We start from the raw sequence: 12246 nt of genomic DNA, 5'->3' as shown, positions 1-12246 counted from the left end.
CGAAGAGGGAAAGAATTCTGATGACAGAATTCTCTGAATGTAGTCATCCTTAAAGTTAGATCAACAGCTGGATCATTTCGTTACATGAACCAATAAATTCTTTTAATTTCCATTTGAGTTGGATTTCTGTCACTGACAACCAAACAAGTCCTGACTGTCAGGGAATCATTTATTCCTCCTTGTATTTCCAAGTGGAGAGAATCTCCTTGAGCACTGGTTCTCAAAGTGTGGTCCCCAGACAAGCAACATCAGTATCACCAGGGAACTTGATTAAAAATAAGATATCAGACCCTACAGGAGACCCAGTGAATCAGGGTTCTGGGGGTGGAGCCCAGCAATCTGTGTTTTAATAAGCCCTGCAGGTGATTCTGATGCCCACTGAAATTTGAAAATCACCAGATTAAGGCTCCTAGCCTCTCTCCTCATCCCTTATTCATCCTTCTCCACGAAGAAGGTATGACTTCTACTTAACTATCTACTTGAATTTGGAAGAATGATCTAGGCATGCTCAGTTTAATTCCTCCCTTTGTTTCCTTTGCAAGCCAGCCTAACTAAAGGAGGGCAGTTAATCTATGTTCCCTGTACGTGCTATGAGTTTTATGGAGGGAGAGCTCCATTAGATGAGGCCAGTAGTTTTTCAAGCCCTGCCTGTAACTCACTGGTACATTTATTCTGGGAGCAGTGTAAGCAAGCCTATTTGACATCTAAGCCATATCCTCCAGTCTATGTCTTATCAGTAATAAAGCTGACCTTTGGATCTCCCTCTATTGGTTCTCGGTGTCCTACTTCTCAATTGGTTCAAAACTTGGGTGGGGAAGCGGGCTGTTATTTATTGGGTCCCTTAATGCCCAAACACTGAGCAATATAGGAGGCAGAGTAGATCTGTCAAGCCCCTTTCCTCTCTAGCATTTAAGACACCATGTCTCACACTGTTACTCCAGGGCTCCTGAGTTTTCCAAAAAGAAAACCTTGTTTGTTCTGACCAGCCCGCTGGTGGTGTAGTTGCAGGAGACAGAAGTATCCCATGCCTACTGGGGAACAGGAAAGACGATTGCAATCACAAAGCATTTCCTTTCAGGTCTCTCCTGAAACTGTAATTCTGTAGTGGCAGGAACAGAGCCTAGAAACCACTGCATTAAAAAAAAAAACAACAAAAAAAAAACAAAAAAACACAACACTTTGTAGGAGCTGTCTGTTGCTGTTCAGTCATTGAGTTGTGTCCAACTCTTTGAGACCCCTTAATCTGTAGCCCACCAGACTCCTCTGTCCATGGGATTTCCCAGGCAAGAATACCGGAATAAGGGTTACCATTTCCTTTTCCAAGGAATCTTCCAAGCCCAGAGATCAAACCCAGGTCTCCTGCATTGGCAGGCATATTCTTTACCACTAAGCCACCAGAGATGCCCAGGAACTGTCCACCTTGGCTTATTAGCAGGTTCTACCAGCTGTCTAGCCTAAATTCATATAGCTGCATTTGAAGTTGTGTCCTTCTGTTCTGGAGGCTAGATATGTCTTGTTGTTTAGTTGCTAAGTCGTGTCCGATTCTTTTTGTGACCCCATGGACTGTAGCCCACCTCTGTCCATGGAATTTTCCAGGCAAGAATACTGGAGTGGGTTGCCATTTCCTTCTCCAGGGATCTTTCCAACCCAGGAATTGAACCCGCATTTCCTGCATTGGCACGCAGATCCTTACTGAGCCACCTGGGAAGTCTGCCCACATCCCCCCACCAAAAAAAAATTTCAGCCCACTGCGTTCGCCAGAAATGTCTTAGCTTGTTCAAAAGAAGAGAGAACTTCTCTCTTCTACTCTTTGGTCTTTCCTGAGTTCTTTACAACTCTTTAAAACAGTCATAGTCTCTGTTCTGGTAAGGGGTGTGGGTGAAAGAGAAAGCTGTTTGGAGCCCTATAAACCAGACATGGGTGCTAAGGGAGCTTAGTTTTCAGGGCTCAGTCTCCATTGAGGATCAGGTATGCTTCTCTTTGGAAAGCTTCTGCGGGGAAGAAGGAGAGAAAGCAGCCATCACAGTTCAACCTGAGTGATGGAGGATCACGTAGTATTTTTCTATATATTGACCCTGATTCTCAGTCTTCCTAGAATAGTTAATTCTCCCAGATTATCTAACTACCACTTATTTTTACATTGTTCAATCACATATGTACAGCTATTTTACAGAGTTAGATCCTATATGTACAATTTTGGCTGCTGGTTTGCCCATATCATTAAAGATTGTTCATAAACGTCATCTTATATTTTTCTTGTCTAAAAAGAAATAGACATTGGACTCCATTAATATAAAAAACTTGGGCATCAAACAGTGAAAAGCCACAGAAAATATATTTGAAAATGAAATATCTGATAAGGGTTTGATATCCAGAATATAGAAAGAACTTCTACAACTGAACAACAAAAAAGCAAACAACCTAGTTAAAAAATAGGCATTGACTCAAACAGATACTTCTCCAAAGAATATACACAAATGGCAGGTAAACATATGAAAATCTGCTCAGTATCATTAGTCATTTTTTGATTTTTAGTCGCTTAGTCGTGTCTGACTCTTCTGCGACCCTGTGGACTATCTCTCCAGGTTCTCCTGTCCGTGGACTTTCTCAGGCAGGAAAACTTGGAGTGGGTTGCCTTTTCCTTCCCCAGGGAATATTCCCAACCTAGGGATGGAACTCACACCTCCAGTATTGCAGGCGTATTCTTTACCACTGAGCCACCAGGGAAACCCCATCAGTCATTGCAAGTGAGTGCAAGTGAAGTCACTCAGTCGTGTCCGACTCTTTGCGACCCCATGGACTGTAGCCTACCAGGCTCCTCCGTCCATGGGATTTTCCAGGCAGTAGTACTGGAGTGGGTTGCCATTTCCTTCTCCAGGGGATCTTCCCGACCCAGAGATCGAACCCAGGTCTCTCCTGCATTGCAGACAGACGCTTTACCCTCTGAGCCAAATGCAAACCAAAACTATAATGAGATACCACTTCATATCTTCTAGGATGGTTATTATTTAAAAAAAAAAAAGAAAATAACAAATGTTGATAAAAATGTGGAGAAATTGGAACTCTCACATTGCTGGTGGAAATGTAAAATGGTGTAGCTGCTATGGAAAACAGTTTGGCAGTTCCTCAAAAAGTTAGACATAAAATTACCATTTGATCCAGCAATTCCATTCCTAGGCATATACCCAAAAGACTGAAAACAGGAACTCAGGTATTTGTACGTAAATGTTCATAGTGGCATTATTCTTAATAGCTAAAAACTAGAAACAAGACAGAAGTTCATCAACAGAGATGAATGGATGAACAAACAATAGAATATTCACCCAATAGGATATTATTCAGCCCTAAAAAGGAATGAAGCATAAATATGTTCTACAATAGGCAGGAACCTTGAAACATTATAAATGAAATAAACTAGACACTGAAGGACAAATGTATGATTATGCTTCTATGAAATATCTAAAATAGGAAAATTCATAGAGACAGAATGATTAGAGGTTATCAGGGGCTGGGGATAGGAGAGAATGGGGAATGGCAAAACAAACCAAAAAAAAGATAAAAGATACAGAAAAATGAAAAGTGGAAAATAACCTAGGATAACTGAATATCCTGCTGTTCTTTCTTTTTGAAAAATTTGTTCATAATGATTAAGTACAAAACTTTGGAGTACAGACCTTATGGTTTCAGACAGACACACTCCGCCATTAAGTAGCTATATGACACCTCTGTGCCAAAGCTTTTTTTTTTTAAATACAAACAATAATAGAACCTACTTTAGTTAGTTGATTTGTGGATGAAATTGGGTAATACGTTTTAGGTGAGTAGCACAGTGCCAGGCTCATGGTAAATGCTCAGTAATTGGTAGCTTATGGAATTATATATACTGATTTGTATCCTACTCTTCATTTTCCTATATAAATAAAAAATATTTTTAATGGTTACATAGTACTCTATACTATTTTATTCTATATTCTATACTATGGTTATAGCATTATTTATTTAAGTCCCTGATGTTGAATATTTAGGTGGGTTTTGATTTTTTACTATTTAAACACATGCGAGAGCAGACACCCTTGCTTGATTCTTCCTGGCAGCCATGCCTGAGAAGAGTGGTGTGACTTTGGCCCTGGTTAGCCTTGTAGGCTCTTGTGTTCCCAAGGCAGTGTGCTACATTGAGTCAGGTCCCCAGGCTGGGTTCCGAGTTCTAGTCATGCTTCTGCTCTGTCTCTAGGCGATGGTGGTGAGGGCAGTTTTCTATCTGGGCCTTTGCTTCCCCATCTATAGAACGAGAGCATTAGAGGGAGTAACCTCAGGATGCTTTTTCTGCTTTGAGGCTCTGTGATTCTCTGATGATCCTTCCCTAAGCTGTGGATTCCTCCAGCTCTGCTGTGGCCTTCCTTAGGGCTGTGTGTGTACACGCTCCAGCCTGTGTTTCAGTTTCTATTCTTAGCAAGGTGATCTTTAAACAAGGAATAGGTTTGTGTGTCTGTCTCATCTCAGACGCATGCAGCCCCTGCTGGGTGCAGTCACCAGCCATTCATTCAGGTTAGAAGCAGGAGTCCATTAAGGAAGAAAGTGGAGGGTGGCTCTTCCATCAGCCATGATGAGGATTGAATACACTCTGACCTGGGGGTTTGTCCCTTTTTGGTCACCAAGCATGGTCTCTATCTGACTCAGCTGTAGATGAGGTCAGGGGAATCCTGGTTTCAGCACCTCCCTCTCTACTCCACCCTCAAATCCTTTCTCTGGGATGGGCCAGGAATGGTATTTCGGCAATGGTTGTTTTTGGAGATGATGAGTAACGAACATTCCAGCTGAAAGGGTCATTGTTTGTTCTGAAAAAAAGAGTGGACATGGATCAGTCTACTCCCCTCCAAGAGTTCCCAGTTGTGGTGGTGTCTCAGAGTCCATTTGGGTATTTAAATACATAAGTTCACATTCTTGGTCTGCAAGTATTCTCTGTTTACCAAGTCTGGGGAGGAGTCTAGGTTCTTCATTTTAAGACACTACAGGGGGCTCAAATGTGCATTCTAGATGGAGAGCTTTGGCATACAGTAGTAGGATTTGCAGACTCTGAAAGGTCACCAAGGCCAGGCAGGTAACATCCAATGGCTAGGGTGTGATCCAAGAGTGCTGATCACTCTGAAGAACAGGAACATACCTTCTTTCAAAGGCAGCCTGTACTTACCTTTAGCCATTGTCTTATGATAATACTGGCCTGGTGTTGGTAGATAATCCATTTACTTTTTTCAGGAAGAGTTATAAATCTAGATTTGTTTGTTAAAAATTCTAAATTCAAATATGGCAACCAATTCAAAAATTAAAAAAACTTCTAATTGTGGGCCAAAACATACCTGACTCTGATTTAGCCAAATCTGACTCTGAATCTGCCCACCGAAGTCTCTTGGCAAACTTTTAGCTAGACCATCACTCAACTTAAGTCAGAAGAATACAATCAACAGCTCTCTTGATTGGCAGCATCACGTTGTCTCTGTGCTGTGAGGCTCTAAGGGATTCTGGATAACATCCAGCTTGGCTTGGGGCAAAGTGCTCTGAGCATAGCAGTCAGGAGACCTATATCCTGCTAACAACTTGCTAGGTGACACTGGGAAGAAATTCTTTCCCTATTCACAGGATTTCTTCTGGTAAGTTAAGGGGGATGATCTCTAGTGTTCTTTCCAAGGTTTTGAGGATTCTTCTAATGAAGATTTATGTATTTACCTATTGTCTTCTAGCTACATGAGAAATAAGTTTTTTAGATTAAGATGAAAAGTCATCTTTAATTGGCATGAATGACAACTGGTTCTTTCTCTGCCAAATATCAATACAATACCAGTGATTTGTTTTTGCAGGGGAATTTCTTTTGCTGTAGGCTGTTGGGATATTTTCTGAGAGCAAGAAAGCACTTTGGAACAGAAGGTCTATGTGGAGTGAGCATGTGGGCTTCTTGCTTGCTGAACACTTGACTCTGAGTTAAATTTTTTTAAAAAATAAAGGTATAGCATTGATAGGAATATTTTGAAGTAAAAGACATTTCCTTAGTAGCTCAAAGAAAACCCTGCAATTGAATCTTTTATCCTCATAGCTTTGAGATTTAATTCATATGCCATAAAATTCACTTTAAGAAGTATACAATTCAATGTTCTTTAGTGTATTTACAGAATTGTGCAACCATCACAGCTATCTAATTCCAGAATATTTTCATATCTCCAAAAAGAAACCCCATACCCATTATTAGTCACAGAGAATTTCCTCCTCAGTCCTGGCAACTACTAATCTACTTTCTGTCTCTCTAGATTTTCCTATCCTGGACCTTTCATACATATGGAATCATATAATATGTGGTCTTTCATGACTGGCTTCTTTCACTTAACATAGTTTTCAAGATTCATCCACGTTGTAGCATGTATCAATACTTCATTCCTTTTTATTGCCAAATAATATTCCATTGTATGAATGCCCTACATTTTATTTATCTGTTCATCAGTTGATGGATAATTAATTCTACTTTTTGGCTATTATAAATAATGCTGCTATAACCTTACACTTATAGGTTTTTATATTGACATGTTTTAATTTATCTTGTGCATATGCCAAGATTGTTTTCCAAAGCAGCAGCACCATTTAACATTCCAACCAGCAGTGTATGAGGGATTCAGTTCCTCTATATACCTGTCAGCATTTGTTATTATTTTTTTTTATTATAGTTATCCTAGTGGGTGTTAAGTGGTACCTCATTGTAATTTTGATTCCGTAGCTGAATCTCTTCTTGATTGGTCTGACCTCGGTTATACATCCATCTATCAGCTAATTACTGTGGCCAGTGGAGGTTGATAATCTTAACTGAATTAGAGTAAATCCCTGCAGGTGGGAGTCAGTCACTCCCAAACTACGTAAGGAAAATTAGAAGACACAATGTTCATTTTGATATGCGGCAAAACTAATACAATTATGTAAAGTTTAAAAAAAAAAAATAGAAGACACAATGAGAAAGGAAGGAGAAATGGATGCCTGGGAGGCAACAAATACATGGTTTCTATAGGATGGGTTTGCTTTCTTGGTTTCAGTGTTAAAATTGTGCTGTACACAGAGATTGTAGTGGTATAGAATAGGAAGGAAAGAAAATCTTGGTCAGGACTCAGGCAGAGAAGAAGCTCAACAAATAAGCATTGAAATAGATCCTACTGAAAATAAGTTTCTCCCTGAAAACTGTAGTCACTGGACACATATGTGCACACCAGCTTGGATTTTTTACCACTTTATCCTCTTCTTCTTTTATTGGTCAAACTATCTTCAGGCCCAGACCCCCCTGAGTGCTCCTTTGCCAGATGCAGAGTCATAAAATACTAAGGAATTTGTTACAATTACTTTCGGATCAACACCTGATTCCCCCAGTCTAAATAGTTGCAAATGGCACAGCTATGCTTTGGCTTCCCAGGTGGTGCAGTGGTAAAAAATCTGCCAGCAAATACAGGAGATGCAAGAGACATGGGTTTGCTCCCTGGGTCAGGAAGAACCTTTGGCATAAGAAAAGGCAACCCACTCCAGTATTCTTACCTGGAAAATTCCATGGACAGAGGAGCCTGGTGTGTTACAGGCCATGAGGTCACAAAGAGTTGGACTTGACTGAGCCCACCACACACATACACATACACAGACACATAGCTATGTTGTTATTGTTTTTTCCTTTCTTTTGGCTGTGCTGTGTGGCATGTGGGATCTTGGTTCCCCAACCAGGTATTGAACCCATGTGCCCTGCATTGGATGAGTGGGGTCTTAACCACTGGACCACCAGGGAAGTCCCTACATGCTTTTCTTTTCTTTTTTCCTCAGGGATTAACTTTCTTTCTTTTGGATATTTTTGAGATTTGATAAGCTTTTCTGATTATCATGTCTTCTTGAAAGGAAAGATTTTGGATTGTATGTTAGAAGGGAAAGCTGCATAAAGAGGACTCATTGATTATCTTTTTGGTCGTGAAAGATTATAGAAAATTTCAGGGCTAGAGAGACACTGAGAGAAGCATAACTAGCTCTTTTTCAGCATTTCCTTGACATGGGTTCTTCTTTCTTTTCTCTTTCCTTTTTTTCTTTCTTTTACATTGCTAATACTGTCTGCGTCGTGACTTTTCTGGCTACTACTGCTGTGTAAAACATATCTCCTCCTCTGGAAAAAAGGGGTGCCTAAGACAACCATTGTATCACACAAACAAAGTTAAAGAGATTTGACAGCTAAATGCAATGCCTGACCCTAGACTGGATTCTGTACTAGAAGGGAAAAAATGCTCTAAAGCACATTATTGAATCAAATGACAAAACTGAAATATAAATGGTAGACAAAAGTATTCATACCAATGCTAGATTTACTAATGTTGATATGTACTGTGATTATCTGAGAGAATAGCCTTGTTCTTAGGAGGTGCACACTGAAGCACTTAGGGGTAAAGGGCCATAATGCCTGTAACCTAGCCTTAAATAGTTCAAAAATTCATTTAAATGTAAGACTTATATACACACACATACATTTATCATAAAATATTTTATATTTTGCTGTGCTGGGTCTTTGTTCCAACATTTGGGCTTTCTCTATTTGCAGTGAGGGGGGCAACTCTCTAGTTGCAGTGCGCAGGCTTTCCGTTGAGATGACTTCTCTTGTTGTAGAGCATGGGCTTAGTAGTTGTGGTGCATGTGCTTAGCTCCCCTGAGGCATGTGGAATCCTCCCGGACCAGGTATTAAACCCGTGTCCCCTGTACTGCCAGGTGGATTCTTAACCACTGGACCACCAGGGAAGTCCTATCATAAATTAATATAAATAACTATATCATAAATATATATATATGAAAGAGAAAAGCAGAGATAGACAGGGGAGAATGATGAAGTGGGATAAAATGCTCACATAGTGGAATCTGGGTAATGGTGTATGGGTGCTCTTTATAGACTGAGTGAGTGAGCGAAAGTCACTCAGTCGTGTCCGACTCTTTGCTACCCCATGGACTCTACAGTCCATGGAATTCTCCAGGCCAGAATGCTGGAGCGGGTAGCCTTTCCCTTCTCCAGGGGATCTTCCCAACCCAGGGATCGAACCCAGGTCTCCCACATTGCAGCCACATTTTTTACAAGCTGAGCCACAAGGGAAGCTTGTATTTATAGACTGAAATTATTCCCAAATAAAAAGTTTTAAAATGACAAACAGTTTACTGATTTGTTTTGCACATACTTTTGTAGGTCACGAAGGGCTGACCTGGGTAGCTCTTTTTTTTTTTTAATGTATTTATTATTGGCTGTGCAGGGTCTTAGTTGCTGCTCAATCTTTTCTGTAGTCACAGCAGGCGGGGCTACTCTCTAGTGGCAGTGTGCAAGCTTCTCATTGCCGAGGCTTCTCTTGTTGCAGGGCACTGGTTCTAGGGTGCACAGGCTTCAGTGGTTGTGGCTCCCAGGGCTCTAGAGCACCAGCTCCATAGCTGTGGTGCATGGGCTTAGTTGCTCCATGGCATGTGTGATCTTCCCAGATCAGGGTTTGAACCCATGTCTCCTGCATTGGCAAGAGGATACTTTTACCACTGAGCCACCAGGGAAGCCACTGGGTAGCTCTTGCTCGGGGTCTTTCATGCATTTGCAGCCAGATACTAGTAGGGGCAGCAGTCACTGGAAGGCTGGACAGAGCTGGGGTTAAGGGATCTCACATGGCTGGCAGTTGATGCTGGCTGTCAGCTAGGAGCTCAGTTCAGTTCAGTTGCTCAGTCGGGTCTGACTCTTTGCGATCCCATGAACTGCAGCACGCCAGGCCTCCCTGTCCATCACCAACTCCCACAGCTTGCTCAAACTCAATGTCCATAGAGTCGGTAATGCCATCCAGTCATCTCACCCTCTGTTGTCCCCTTCTCCTTCTGCCTTCAATCTTTCCCAGCATCAGGATCTTTTCCAATGAGTCAGTTCTTCACATCAGGTGGCCAAAGTATTGGAGCTTCAGCTTCAGCATCAGTCCTTCCAACGAATATTCAGGACTGATTTCCTTGAGGATTGACTGGTTTGATCTCCTTGCAGTCCAAGGGACTCTCAAGAGTCTTCTCCAACACCATAGTTCCAAAGCATCAATTCTTCGGCACTCAGCCTTTTTTATGGTCCAACTCTCACATCCATACATGACTACTGGAAAAACCATAGCTTTGACTAGATGGACCTTTGTTGGCAAAATAATGTCTCTGCTTTTTAATATGCTGTCTAGGTTAGTCATAGCTTTTCTTCCAAGGAGCAAGCATCTTTAAATTTCATGTCTGCAGTCACCATCTGCAGTGATATTGGAGCCCCAAAACATAAAGTCTGTCACTGTTTCCATCGTTTCCCCATCTATTTCCAATGAAGTGATGGGACCAGATACCATGATCTTAGTTTTTTGAATGTTGAGTTTTAAGCCAGGCTTTTCACTTTTTTCTTTCATTTTCATCAAGAGGCTTTTTAGTTCCTCTTCACTTTCTGCTATAAGGATGATGTCATCTGTGTATCTGAGGTTATTGATATTTCTCCTGGCAATCTTGATTCCAGCTTGTGCTTCATCCAGCCTGGCATTTCACATGATGTACTCTGCATATAAGTTAAATAAGCAGGGTGACAATATACAGCCTTGACGTATAACCTGTTTTCCATGTCCGGTTCTAACTGTTGCTTTTTGACCTGCATACAGATTTCTCAGGAGGCAGGTAAGGTTGTCTGGTATTCCCATTCCCATCTCTTGAAGAATTTTCCACAGTTTGTTGTGATCTACACAGAGAAAGGTTTTGGTGTAATCAATAAAGCAGATAATTCTCTTGCTTTTTCTATGATCCAACTGATGTTGGCAATTTAATCTCTGGTTCCTCTGCTTTTTCTAAATCCAGCTTGCACATCTGGAAGCTCATGGTTCTCATACTGGTGAAGCCTGGCTTGGAGTATTTTGAGCATTTTTTTGCTAGCATGTGAGATGAGTGCAATTATGTGGTAGTTTGAACATTCTTTGGCATTGCCCTTCTTTGGGATTGGAATGAAAATTGACCTAGACTGACTGAGCTAGGAGTTCAGTTGGACCTTTGACTGGCATGCTTACATGTGGCTTCTCTAGCATGGCAGCCTCAGGGTAGCAAACTTCTTACATTGTTTCTCCCAGAGTGAGAATCCGAAGAGAACAGGTGGAAGCCGCATGGCCTCTTCTGACCTAGACTTGGAAGGTATACAGCATCGTTTCTGCTGCATTCTACTGGTTCCAAGAGAGCCACTGGGTTGTTTCCAGGAACTTGGAGTCATGTTCCAAAACTGCTATAAATGCTTACATGCTTAACATTCCAGGCACTGTTTTATGTGCTTTATATATATTAACTCATTTGATTCTTACTAAAAAACACCTTGGGCTTCCCTTGTGGCTCAATTGGTAAAGAATCCGCCTGCAATGCGGGAGACCTGGGTTTGATCCCTGGGTTGGGAAGATCCCCTGGAGAAGGGAAAGGTTACCCACTCCAGTATTCTGGCCTAGAGAATTCCACAGACTGTATAGTTTATGGGGTCGCAAAGAGTCGGACACAACTGAATGACTCACTTCACGTCAAAAAACACCTTAAGGTAGGTAATCCTACCTTTATTTTAGAGAAAACTGAGCCACAGAAGTTTAGTAAGTTCCATTATGACACCTTTAGTCAAAAGGCTAGGATTTGAATCCAGTCTGGCCCTAGAGCCCATGGTCTTATCTACCAGCCTACACTGCATTGTATACACCTGTGACTCCTACTACATTTGGTTAAACTTCTATACACATAGATGCATAGTGAAGGACAGGGAAGCCTGTATTGCTGCAGTCCATCGGGTTGTAAAGAGTTGGACGTTGACGGAGCAGCTGAACAACCCGTAGATAAGCACTTTTCATTCACAAGCACACTTCCCCAACACAAAATCATGTGACACGTCTTACCTTCTCAGCTCTGACTTTTTCATATGTGGCTTGCTTTCCCTGGAATACTTTTCTTCTGCTTATGTTATTTATTCAGATCTTTTAGGAAGCTTTCCCTGACCACCCACTTGTGGAATGAGTGCTTCTCCTAGGGTCACACTGTGCTTGTGATGCTGGACAACTTGCCTGTGGTCCTGGCTGTTTCCCCATTGGATTCTTAGTTCCCTGAGGGCAGGGACATTATTTTATTCATAAAGTGATTTGTAGCACTGAGCACAGTGCCTGGTGTGTCGTATGTAAATAAGTATAATCTCTCACATTTATACCCCTCGTA

At 41.4% G+C, this 12246-nt stretch overlaps 1 long non-coding RNA gene across 1 annotated transcript; it reads right to left on the bottom strand.

Moving 5' to 3' along the window:
- Positions 1-3973: 3973 nt before the first annotated feature.
- LOC123329783 lies at positions 3974-5978 on the bottom strand. Its single transcript, XR_006545336.2, has 2 exons — positions 5355-5978; positions 3974-4835 (listed from the first exon to the last, which is right to left on the bottom strand). It is a non-coding gene; the product is annotated as an uncharacterized LOC123329783 (long non-coding RNA).
- Between the last annotated feature and the right edge of the window lie 6268 nt (positions 5979-12246).

This window comes from Bubalus bubalis, chromosome 16 (assembly GCF_019923935.1).
Source record: "Bubalus bubalis isolate 160015118507 breed Murrah chromosome 16, NDDB_SH_1, whole genome shotgun sequence".
NCBI lineage: Eukaryota > Metazoa > Chordata > Mammalia > Artiodactyla > Bovidae > Bubalus > Bubalus bubalis.
This window is presented reverse-complemented; position numbering and strand designations above follow the sequence as displayed.